The sequence below is a fragment of the Stylophora pistillata genome, chromosome 12, assembly GCF_964205215.1.
Source record: "Stylophora pistillata chromosome 12, jaStyPist1.2, whole genome shotgun sequence".
Classification (NCBI taxonomy): domain Eukaryota; kingdom Metazoa; phylum Cnidaria; class Anthozoa; order Scleractinia; family Pocilloporidae; genus Stylophora; species Stylophora pistillata.
The window spans coordinates 5,190,778-5,203,877 of NC_142530.1; the positions used below are offsets into that span (position 1 = coordinate 5,190,778).

Consider the following 13,100-nt stretch of genomic DNA (forward strand, 5'->3'; position numbering starts at 1 on the left):
TAAATAATGATAAATCATCTCACTAATCTACTGATTTTACAGAAACCTCTCGTGCACAAGAGCATATTAAAAGACCTGGCTAAATTTCTATCACCAAAACATCATGTGCAACATTCCGAACATGCATACAAAGACATGTATTAAAGATCGACTCAACATAGTCGCTTCACCTATTTAAAATTCCTGAACACACATCACACGTAAGAAACCTGCGCATAACAGAGGGCGGGGGGAAGGGGTAGACGTGGGTCACTTGAAACCCACTCTAATTAATCTTTGCCGTTCACAAAAGGTACAAAATACAGTAAAACCAGGAAGTAACACCATGCTTTTCCTTGAGCTGCAACACGTCAAAGGCTCGAGCAAATGAAATTTGCGCGATAAATGAAATCCTAAGAGTGCGAAATGGGTTGACCACGGAAGCCCTTCGACCAATCACGATTAGCGCGTAGTTAATTTATAACTTGACTCGGGACTATGTGAGCTGGAGTAGCCTATTTCCCGCGAAAAGATAGTCTAAAAAATAAAGCGTTCAGTGAAAACGCCTTAACATAGGCTCACCATGGGAGTCGAACGCTCCAAATAATGGCCCCTGTCACAGCCTATTATCTTTGTGTTCATTCCATCTCGGGAAGGTAAAAGATTTTCCTCTTATTCTCTCTCTTAAGTAACGAGAAGTTGCTATAAACTAACCATACCGAAAGCACGATTCGATGTAAGATTGAGAGACTTTATATGGCCATCAAATTACCTCTGAAGGAAGACACAAAAAAATCTGTGGCATATAGTTAAGACTACAGCTTGAAAATATATAGAGTGCCCGCCCGCTCGAAATACCTTGAAACATTAACAAGAAGGCAACGCTTCTAACGGATGTGCGTACGTCAAAGATGAGCCTAGTTCAAGTGACCACTTCTTACAGGAAAAATTTCTCTTGATCACAGGATATATTGGACCTGTCTTCATTGCCACGCAATGTTACTTACTTCTTCAAATTCGTGCACTCACTTTCAAATTTACCTTATCGCATATAAACTCATCGAAAGGATGCAGACTGGCCAGGTGTAAAGGAAAGGAATTAATAGTCAGCCGAGTCTGTGGAGCAGAGTAGTCCATTTTGGCTCAGTGAACATCTATGAACCTCAGGGAAGCTATGTACACAACGACAGCGTGGTCTGGTTGAGTCACTTCGACCACTTCATCTCTCCCTCTTCAAAAAGCCTAAGCGACTTAAGTCACTCAGCGACTCAGTGTATTTTAAGTATCATTTGAATGTGAGAGTGAGTGATCCGTGGCAAATTCACGTAAGCTGGACTTTGAAACTAAAGTTTGACTGGTCCTAAAATAAAATAACTAACAATCAGCGAGTTTCTAGTGTACATAGTCAACAGAGTCACCTCATCGATAATATATTTCCTTAGCGTCTATCACAAAAATTAAATCCACCTACGTAGGGATAGAGGATACGCATTCAATATGTATATTCACGTAATTTAAGGAATCGAACGCTCCTAAATAGTCATTATATCTATAGTGGTAAAATGAGTATTTCAACAACGGCAATTGTTTGTGTGGTGTCCTGTGGACATCCGGGACTATACACAGTGGTCAGGTCACCGAGAGAGTGTGCGTGTATGTGAAAAAGAGCGGGAGTTCGAAGGGTGACGGTGTGTTGTTCGAGTCTATGACCTTAATGGCTTCTAGGAATATTACAGTTTGTTTGTTTGTTTTTTTGTTGGTTTGTATGTGTGCTGTTGGTATGATAATCAAGGTCATTTAATATCTGATAGTTACCCATCAGATATAATAACAAGAGAGCTGAATTGTCGCGTGTAAGCTCATTTAACGGATGTATACCACGTTTAAAGGGGAAGGAATTGATAGTCATTTAAAGGGTTTAGTGTTGAACTCTTTAAATATTGTGGTAATGAAAACTTCCACTATTCATTTACACAGATAGTTACCTTCCTCCTGTTTGTTTGTTTTTCTTTTTTTTTCGGTTTCTTTCATTTGTTTGTGTGTGTGTGTGTGTGTGTGTGTGTGTGTGTGTGTGTGTGTGTGTGTGTGTGTGTGTTGTGTTGTTGGTGTGATAATCAAGTTCATTCAATTTATCAAATACCCATAAAAACTAAGTAGAGCTTTAATTGTGTTACTTGTAACGTTATGTTAAATGAAGATTTCTATGATTTATTACCACAAATAGTTACCTCCTTCTCTTATTCTCCGCTCTGAAAACAAAAACAAAAAATGAAGAATTACGATCGAGTATGAATCAAAGGCTCTGTGAGCCAACTCGTGAATTGGATGAGCCAATGTAATTTACGTGTCGTCAATAGAAATTGATGATTGATTTCCATACCGCTAAGGTATGAATCGTCCTAAGAAGTGTTGGACTCGAGTAAATGAGCGTTTTGAGGAGTCTAATGTGAAATTAAATTAGGCCTCAGACAGAAAATATGGATTGAGTAGGAGTTAGTGCAAGGTAATCACTGTTCCAAGGTTATAACGTAAAGCTTTGTGGAAAGAAAGCTCAGTGTTATTTTGTTTATCGATAAACTATTGTTGCAATGTTCAGCTAGGCATTTACTTGCGATATAAGCATAGGCATAAGCATATAAAAGCTAATATGCGCTGATGGGACACTCAGGATAAGCATATATGCATAAGATTATCAAAAGGTTGCGTTCTTTTTATGCCTATGCTGTCTAGTCAGTCACGCCGTAGATGGCCTTGTGTTACTGCCACAATCATAGTAACTTTCCCTGTTACGAAGGAGTGGTTGGATCAAGTCTGCAGCGCGAAAGTAAATTTTTCGTTTTGCCTAACCACCTGTAGCCGCCCGAACCGCGCGATTAGCTCGCGCGAGAACGCTTTTCCCCCTACCTCCCCTATTGAGCAGAATTTTCTCCTAAAAGTTCCTCTATAGTTTGGAAATATAAAACCAATCAGAATCAGTCGTTTGCACATATATTTTGATGGCTTTAGGGGGTACTAGAGGGGCATCATTCTGTGCGTTCATACTAAATGATCAAATTTGAAAATATGGCGTCCTCGCGGCCGACCTTCAAAATTTTCTAGTCAGATTTTTCGTTCCTTTGCGATGGAGTTAGACCTTGATAAACTCAGAATATAAAGTAGCAATGCTACAGAATACTCTCCATGGAAAATAATGGATTTCAAGGTCTTAAAGGTGACAGAATAAGCTCTCGAGTCAACGACAGTACGATTCTCTCTTACGCACTGCGAATTGTGGACGTAAATTGGAAACCGAGCTTTCGCACTTTAAGCAGAGCCAAGCGACAATTTGGCGATTCCATGGCCCGGTGAACATCATGTTCGAGTAACAATGTTTTCAAAAAGTATAGTTTGATAGAAGATCTTCGTAGTTTTTCAGAATTTTCGACATAACGCTGCGCAATTTTCTGGCCATGAAGTCAAGTGAACAACAACCTAAGCATGATAAATTTTACCGCGCGGGCTTTGTACACGTAAGAAATTCGTACGTTTTTCGCCTACAACAGCAAATCAAGAACTGAATAAAACTGTCGTCTCGAAATATTTCTTGGTCATTTTCGTCTTGCCTCCTACTGACAGATTCCACAAAACTAGATATCTCTTCGCTCAGGGACAAATTTTCATAGTCCTTTTGAAATATGACCCGCGTGCTTATTTGCACACATACGCAACCTATCGCTTAATAATAACCGCCTCCCGGTTAGCTCAATGGATAGAGCGCTGGACTGTTATGCGGGAGGTCGAGGGTTTGAGCCCCAGCCGGACCAACACTCAGGGTCTTAAAATAATTGAGAATAATTTGCTACCTTTCTATAACATTAAGAAATAGTTAGATATTCTAGTCTTCTTGGATAGGGACGAATAAATGGAGGTCCCGTCTCCTGCAGGGTTAGGGTAGGAGACGTTAATTTCCCACACACGGGATTACTGTGTGAGGGATGTCCTCGCCTGTGGTGGGATGGATGGGATATTGGGCGCACTTAATTTGGAGCCTCGCTCTGTTGTGCGGCCCTCGCCATACTCTGCTGAAAGTGATTAAATAGCTTAACTTTCTTTCTTTGTCTTCGTTTTTTCTTTTTCGGACACAATAATAATTTTCCTACAGATATACACTCAAAAATAGAAGCATTGACGCCATAAATGAAATATATGCTGCAAGAGGCAAAAGTGTAATCGGAGATTGGTCAAACTTTAATTCACGGATGAAAAATTTATAAATTGAACTCTTTTAAGATTATCATTAGCTTGTTTTTCAACCCCAGCATTATTCTTAGCAAGAAAGGTCGCATTCGTTTGTTTATTACTCGCCAAAAACTATCAAATACACTCAAAAGCCTCAAATCGAAAAAAAGTTTACAGGAATCGGCCAATCAAGTGAGCGGACGAGTGCCAATCTTCACATCATATCTACAACTCGCGCATGTGCGTAATTCACGAGTTAAAAAGGATCTGAGGGATTCAAGTCACTGAGCGTATTTTAATTCGCTAACACTTGAATGCGTCATCTCACGTATAATGGACTTAAAAACCAAAGTTTAAATAATCCAAAATTAAAATAACTAAACGTTTGTAGAGAAAATAAATAGATTTCAAATTCCTGACTGCATATCACACATGGGAAAGACACTCATAACAGAATATAGGTTATGCATAAGGACGATATGCATACAATAGGTACAGTAAGGGAGCGGTTTGTGGGTTGAGTCACTTATCCCATGTCATATCTTCCATTATCATAAGTCACTAAGTGCATGAAATTTTTAACAGTCTATAATAATAGAGTTACAGACGGAATAGTTGTTAGAAGTAACTAAAATGATTAGTAAGTAAACCGTAAATATACGCTCCACCTGTATTTCAGCTGAATTCGAATTTTATGTTACTTCGTTCAGCTAAGCCTCATGCCATTCTCGTGACAGAGGACACAGTTCTTTTTTTTTTTTCAAACAGACCGATCTAGACCCGTAAAGAACCGTTTTGTTAGGAGTTGTATTAATTACTATTTCTGATGCTGTCGCGCAACATACCCTGCAGGTAATAGAGGAGTACTCTATTTGCAAGCAATAAAACAAGGTAGTTTCGCTGGAATACCTTTTACAATAGGCTACATCTTGACATCATATCAGTTAAGGTGCGGTTATCAACAACGCAAGCCCCAAACATGCATTGACGCAAGGGTTATATTTCGGTCAAGAACAACAATGAAATTGTGGACAATAATAGCTGTAACTTAATAGTTGTAACTTATTCTTTGCATTACTTTTGAACAGTACTGTATGATGTAATAGGATCAAACTAAAATAGTTATGTTGTAAGCTTCTGGTATGTTCTGGAAAAGCTTTGTAAATAAATATAAGAAACTGGTCGCGTAGTTGGAGTAGTTGCTGTTGTCAGGAGTGATGACCGACTGTTTGGAAAGCTATACCAAGAGAGAGGACTGCGTAAAAGATCATAAATTTCAAGGAACTTTGGAGAAAACTGTGAGTAAGATATAAATCATCTCAATCCCCTACTGATTTTGCAGAGAATATACTCCTACCTGATAAAACTTGAATGATTACTTGGGTTTACAAAGAAGAAGGATTCTAGTTTGCTCAGTTTTCTCTTTTGTTGTATCTTTCAAATAAATGAAGGTTTACCATAAATAAATCATGACATGTATTGAAGTGTATTATCGCTGAACATTTCAAAGAAGCCCTATAATTTTATTTTAACATTTGCGTTGTTAAATAGCCTTGACTCCCAATATATTTGCTTGATTACGCCTGAAGAAGCGTTTTTTATTATTCAATTGTTGCACTCGTCTTCTGGGTGTAGGCCATGGATTCATTTCGAGTTTTTTTTCAAACACGATCGGCCGTCGATCGATCAATGACTTTTAAAAGGTTTTACGATCGGCTGTCCATCGGTCAACGGACTTTGTTTGACTTTTTTTCCACGCGAGTGAACAAGTGAATAATGATAACGCTTTTTCATGGTAATCAAACAGATATCTTGGGAATCAATAGCTATTTAACTACGGAACGTTAAATAGAAATGTTTTACAGCAGGTTTATACTCTACTGGGTAAAAGCCTTGGATGGTTTTCAAAGTCTTTTTAAACACGATCAGCCGTCGGGGAATTGAGAGATTGGGGAAAGCGAAACGAGCTCTTCTATTCTTTTCGAGTAGTGAGAATCTCTGATTAAAAATACCAGGGCATTCAAATAAGCGAAGCTACCGTTAAGTGCACATGGCAGGTTGACTTACCATTGGGGGAAAAGGTTTTAGCATATAATCTGCTGTGCAACTTTAACATTTTTCCCATTGGGGAAATAGAGCGCCAAGACGTTCCAGATATTTTCCAAGCGTTAGATAAGATAAGGCTTTCAATACATCAGTTAAAATAAATGGTCTTTTTAAAAACAGTTCTCTGGTAACTACGCTATCTTTCTAAATTAAATGATCCATACTTTTTGTTTATCGTTTAGTGCGCGGCTTGTGATAATGGAGATTTCTGTGATGACCATCATCTATTACCACAGATAGTTACCTTCCGGTTCCTCCATCATCTCTGAAGAGACGAGAAAAGAGGAATCACGATAAAGTATGAAAAGAAATATTATTCCCCTACTGGTTTGATGGGAACACTCGTACACATAACAGCCTGCTATAACACTGTTCACCAATTGGAAGGATGCGGACCTTGCGTAAAAAGGACGATAAAGTTTAACAGAATCTGCGGAGTCATCTCAGACATTTCAAATTCACGAGTGTTTATAAACTCCTTCTCGTTTCAATTAATCCGCATTTAACATGTATGATTTTCATATAAGCTCATTTGTGTATAAACTATAAGGAGACTATGCATGCAAAGAGGAAGGGGGTTCGGTAGGGTGGCTAACCTACACTTCATCACCACACCCGTTTTCAACGGGTACAACTAAAAGCATCTTTCACTTTATCCTTACATAGCAACACCAAAACGATGATGAGAAAATAAGTAGCTTCTCTAGCAGTTGTTTTACTCATTTTAAGAGTAGAAAATGACAATTGGAGAGACCTTTGTTTCGTGTGTTGGCGAAAAATGAACAAACTCACTAGTTTTAATTGTTTAAAATTTTTCTTTTTGTACTACACAGAGTATGCGCTTATTTCAAACGGAAATCACTCATATCACACTCTGACCCATAAATTCAAAAGTATATGAAATGGAGATACATGTGATCGTCTTACAAATAGATCATTGATAACTACTTATCCCTCTGAAACAAAATGGAGGCTATACATGCAAAAAGGGAGAAGGTTAGGTGGGATGGTTAACCCACGCTACTTTTCCAAACCCGTTTTTATCGGGTACAAGATGAAGTATTCTCTCTTTCCCCTGAAATAGCAGCACCAACACGATGACGGGGAAACACATCAGCTTCTCTAGCTGTTTTAATTTTCAGCCGTTTCAACAGCTATATCGCGAGATAAACAAGAAAGAGGTAACTATACATATTGTCAGTCTGTGGTTCACTCTCCTTTACTGTGAGGCAACATGAATAGTTGTCTTACCCGCTGCTAAATAATATGTCCTTTTCCTCCAAGTGCACGATCGATACTTTAATTGTGATAAAAGCAAAGTATTACTTACCTAAAATCTCTCCTAAAAGAAATAGTTAAACTGCCATAGCGATTGTCTACAGTGTGTTAAACTATTTAAAATTCCTATGCGATTAGCACACACTGAAAAGATTGGAGGGCTGATAAGTGGGGGGAGGTGTCTAACGTGAAATTCACTATTTTACTTAATGTATATTTGCCGTGTACAGAAAGGACGAGGTACATAAAACCTGGTAGTAGCATGATATTGTTCTTTGAACTGCTACACACTGGGGAAGCAGGCTCGAGAAAATAACATTTGGGTCATAAGTGCGATAAATTTATGTTTCGCCAGCCTGAGAAATATACTAAAATAATTCTCATAATCTCTAAATTCATAGACAGGTAAAAACGAACGATATAATATCCCGACGTTTCGGCGACTTCATGACGCCATTATCAAGGGTACGAATGAAAATAAAATTAACAAATGCGAGTTCAAGAGTTACAACTAATTTGCATAGGGGAGGTAGCAACACAAATACTTTAGCACGGATAGAATCCGTTTGCACGTTCAAACTTGGTGTTAATTGTTTGATGTAAAGCATCTCGTTGACAAGAAAATCGGTTTTATTACTAAATCTTTGTTAATACGAATTCTAAAATGCGATGATCAGCTTCACCTGTTTAGAAGACTCGAACGGTGTTGCACAAAACAAATTAACTGCGATTGTTCAATTGAGTTTCTTAGACTCTGCCAAATTTTCAATCTCATTCCAACGTTCGCTCAAGTTGACAAGGACAAAAAGTCAAAGTGGAAAGAGTCCTCGGAGACCTACAGAAAAAACGTTCTTGCCAAAGAGCTCAAAGCCAAGATCAAACAGACTGAAGCTCTCAAATGTGAGATCAATTCCATTTACGATGACATACGTCGAAATTGTGGTTTACTTCGTTACACCTGCATTGTTCGCATCATTGTCAACCTCAGAAAGAAGTGCTATCAAGATGTGATGTCTGTGCACACTCGAAAGATCTCGAAGCTTCTTAACATGAAAGTCAATGTTAATGAACACATCTTAAACATCTCATCGTACGAACTCAGTTTTTTTCAGAAACTTGTTCTATGTCGAGGCCTGAGGTTCGCCATTCCCCAACGTGTGTCCAGCATCGATCTTAAGGCGAGTTTCGAAAAAGCATATTGGCAACTCGAACGGCACCTCAACAATGACAACTCCAAAGAACTTGCTGCCGCTACCCTACGTTCCGTAGCTCTCAACTACATCCAGCGTAAAAGCTCACAACCCCCCAAGACGCTATTGACTGCAGTCGAACAGTTAAAACGACGGAGTGATATTGTCGTAACCAAACCCGATAAAGGGTCCGGTGTTCTCATCATGGATAAGACTGAGTACATACGTTTACTATCTGAAGCGTCCGTTAACGACACCAACAAGTTCCGTTCTGTCCCACTAGAAAGACCAAAATCCAGAGGTAGGCCGCCCAAACACTATCACCCGCTGTTGATTAGAGAAAAAAAATGTTACAATCTACCGTTCGCAGAATCCTTCCAAAGGACATTGCTCAATCTGTAAGTCCTTCAGGCTCGAGAGTAGCACACTTATATGGGCTGCCATAAACCCATAAGTAGAAGTTAGCCGTACGTCCCACTCTATCAGCAACGGGCACCTATAACTACGCACTGGCCAAGTGGCTTGATGAAAAGCTCAAGCCGCTGTCTTTGAATCAACACACCGTTACTGACATCTTCGATTTCATAAATGAAGTGCGAGAACTGAAAATCAACAAAGGTCATATCTTGGTATCGTATGACGTGTCATCCCAATTTACCAACGTACAGTTAGACGAAACAATTGCCATTCTGACCGAGAAAGCCTTCAGGGACAACTGGTTTAACTCTATGTACAATCTGAATATCTCCAAAGAAGACCTTACTGATCTGTTGAACGTGTACACCAAGGGTCAGTTGTTCCAGTTCAATGGTGCCCTATACGAACAAACCGACGGAGTGGCCATGGGGTCCCCACTGGGGCCTTTACTAGCTAACGTGTTTATGTCATCGTTGGAAGAAAGGCTAGTGCTCGAAGGTAAACTGCCTGATTATTATCGCAGATATGTTGATGACACTCTCACTATAATGCCCAACATTACTACAGCTACGGATTTCCTACACACCCTGAACCACGCCCATCCATCTGTCAGCTTTACAATGGAAATCGAAAAAGATGGCATGCTCCCCTTTCTTGGCACCCAGCTCCTAAACCGTGCACCCCAAATTGAGACGAAAGTTTATGCCAAGCCTACTAATACTGGTTTACTTGTCCACTACCAGAGTTACGTTGACAACCGGTACAAACGGAACTTATTAACAACTATGCTCGATCGCGCGTACCGTTTGTCGTCTTCATGGCTTTATTTTTCTGAGGAGCGTGAGCGCTTGAAGAATTTATTCTCACGTTTGGACTACCCTCACCACCTTATCAACTCCGCCATTCACACCTTTATTAACTCGAGAATTGCTGACCAGCAGCCATTGCAGGTGTTGGGAAGATTGGCGAAAAATGATGTAACCCGAGTAGTCATACCCTTCAAGGACCAAGACTCCGCTAACATTATTAAGACACAGTTGAAAGACCTTAGCATTAAGCTCCAAACCACAATCCAGCGCCTATTTGTCGGTCGGAAAATTGGCCAAGACCTTAAAGAATGTGAAACCAAACCACAACTGGTTAATCAACAGTGCGTAGTGTATCAATTTAAATGTAACCTGTGCGATACAGGGAGCTATGTTGGTTTCACACGTGGGCATTTATATGCCCGCGTGGATAGCCATAAGAGCACGTCATCTTCAGTACGCAAGCACTACGACAACGACCACGCAGGTGCTGTCCCTGAGGACCTTCTTAGCTGTTTCAAAGTTCTCAAGAAGTGCATGAACAAATTCGATTGTCTTGTCAACGAGATGCTTTACATCAAACAATTAACACCGAGTTTGAACGTGTAAACGGATTCTATCCGTGCTAAAGTATTTGTGTAGCTACCTCCCCTATGCAAATTAGTTGTAACTCTTTAACTCGCATTTGTTAATTTTATTTTCATTCGTACCCTTGATAATAGCGTCCTGAAGTCGCCGAAACGTCGTGATATTATATCGTTCGTTTTTACCTGTCTATGTATTACTAAATCTTTGTTAATACGAATCTCTGAATTACAAAATAAAAACACGATATTTAACTCCTCCCGACAAAGCCGTACAATATGTATTTTTTCAGAGTCCGCGAGAAAAAAATGTAAAATTATGAAAGAAACAATGAGAAATAATCGAGGCCTTTCATCTTTGTTTTCCTTCCATCTCTGAGAAGTCAAACTCCCCTATTTATTGAATGACGAATAACAAACTCACACGAAGGAGAATCAAAGGCTCTGTGAGCCAACTCGTGAATTGGATAAGACCAATGTAATTTGTGTCGTCAATAGAAGTAGGTGTTTGATTTCCATACTAGGGTATGAATCGTTAGACTGGTAAATGAACATTATAAGGAATGCGATGTGAAACTAAATAAGGCCTAAAGGACAGAAAATATGGTCTGATTAGGATTTAGTGTAAGACAATAACTTTTCCAGATTTTACTGTAAAGGTTTGTGGAAAGAAAGTTCAAAAGGGTGCTGTTTTGTTTATCATAAAACTATTGTTCCAATATTGACCTCACTAATTACTTGAGATGCAAGTATAGGGATAAGTATGTAAAAGCTTTTGTGCTGGAGGGAACGCACGGAAAAAAGGATAAGCATATATCCATAAGACTATCAAAACATTGCCTTCTTTTTATGCTTACACTGGTTGGCATGAGCGTAAGGATAAACATAAGCGAAAGACTTTCAGGCAATCAGCAAGCACTATACTGCTTATACCAAACATGTCCCTATTTAACATAACATCGACTGAGCGCTTGTGCTCATGTTTATATATGTTGTAGCTGTGCCCACCTGCACATTAGCTTGTTATGTTTATGCTTATGCTGCAACTGATTACCGCGCTTGAAGCCTGTTTCGCACTTCTGAAATAACTTTTAGCAAGAGGATGAAAACAAGTACAAGGATGTTCACACTAAGAACATACGCATACACAGTGCGAGTTACACCATTGAAGAAACAGCATATCGATTGATTGAACTTATGCTTGAGCTTAATTCACTGCATTTCCCACTTGTGAACCACTTTCCAACGTCGATACAGCTCCTGGAACACCAAACAAGCCTCAAACCAGTCACTTTTCCAGCAGTTGGCCGTGAGTGACACTTCAATATCGGACTATCGGCGAGCAGCGTTTTAAATGTAAAGCTAATATTTAGAAAAAGTTTCATAGCAATGCTGTAGATATCGTTCTAGGCGAAGCGAAGTAGGTGGTTGAAATCCTCCGCACTCGAGTAAATTTCGCGTTTTGCTTAAAGGCCAATATTCAACCGAGATGCCTTGCGCTCCCAGATTATTTTTTATATATGAAAAATACGCTATTTTCCTCGAAGCTGCGGAATCGCTTTGATATCTTCTTCCATCTTACTAATTAGGGATTTCAAAGTTCCATCTTGAATCTTGTGCGAACAACAAACTATCGTAGTATCCATATCAGTAAATAGTTTTTAATTCTTACATGTATGACGGTGAAAAACGTCATTTGAAAAGTTGATGCCGCCGAAGAAGCGGTTTAGAGGAAGGCCGGGTCTGCCCGGCTCGGCAAAGGTTATTCGACTTCGAGAGTCTGTGTATGATTTATGGAGGGCAAGGAAAACAACAATGGGTTTCGGTAGCACTACAGACAGTGCTTTGGCAGAAATGTTAGTGCATTGTTCCTACGATGGAACTAGAGACTCCGGGGAGATTTTTTCGAGGTGAGAATAATTACTTGACTGATTTTTACTTGAGATCCTGAGATATGTATATAAGCGATCTCATTTGTACAAGTCATTATTCTATAATTGAAATGCGTAAAGTAAAACAGTTTTGGCCAATATTGGTCATTTGTTTATATTTTAGTTAGTGTTGAAGCCGAACAATTTCCTTCAACATCAAGTAAGCTTTGTGCAAGTTTTATGCACAGACTCGGTTTATGATTTTTCAGTCTCAAATATTTCGCTGCAAATCTGTTTACTGTGTTCTTCCCCAAATCTTTGTTTTCCTTTTTAATAGTGTTTGTGAATGACTATCAGAGTTCGCCATTTAACAATAGCGCGATTCTAAAATAAAAACAAACGACTGCAAAGGATCTCGGATGGAAATGGGCCTTTAAGTATCATTTGAATGTGACACTGACTGATCCGTTGTAAATTCACGTAAGCTGGACTTTGAAACTAAAGTTTGACTGGTCCGAAAATAAAATAACTAACAATCAGCGAGTTTCTAGTGTACATAGTCAACAGAGTCACCTCATCGATTTTATATTTCCTTAGCGCCTATCACAAAAATCAACTCCACGTATGTAGGGATAGAGGATATGCATTCAA

General features: G+C 39.2%; 1 long non-coding RNA gene and 1 pseudogene across 5 annotated transcripts in view; one reads left to right on the forward strand and one right to left on the reverse strand.

Annotated features, from left to right (window-relative positions):
* LOC148718510 (uncharacterized) overlaps positions 1-13,100 on the reverse strand; it is a 122,196-nt gene that overhangs the window by 50,429 nt on the left and 58,667 nt on the right. For 2 of the 5 annotated variants that reach the window (XR_015993707.1, XR_015993711.1), the window contains exon 8: positions 2,208-2,228. The exons of 2 other annotated variants lie outside the window; for them this stretch is intronic. This is a non-coding gene — a long non-coding RNA (uncharacterized LOC148718510). Of the gene's footprint in view, positions 1-2,207; positions 2,229-4,270; positions 6,569-7,554; positions 7,601-13,100 lie in introns of those variants that run through there. One more of the 5 variants, XR_015993710.1, reaches the window with a different exon arrangement.
* LOC148718516 (uncharacterized) lies at positions 7,680-11,104 on the forward strand (annotated as a pseudogene).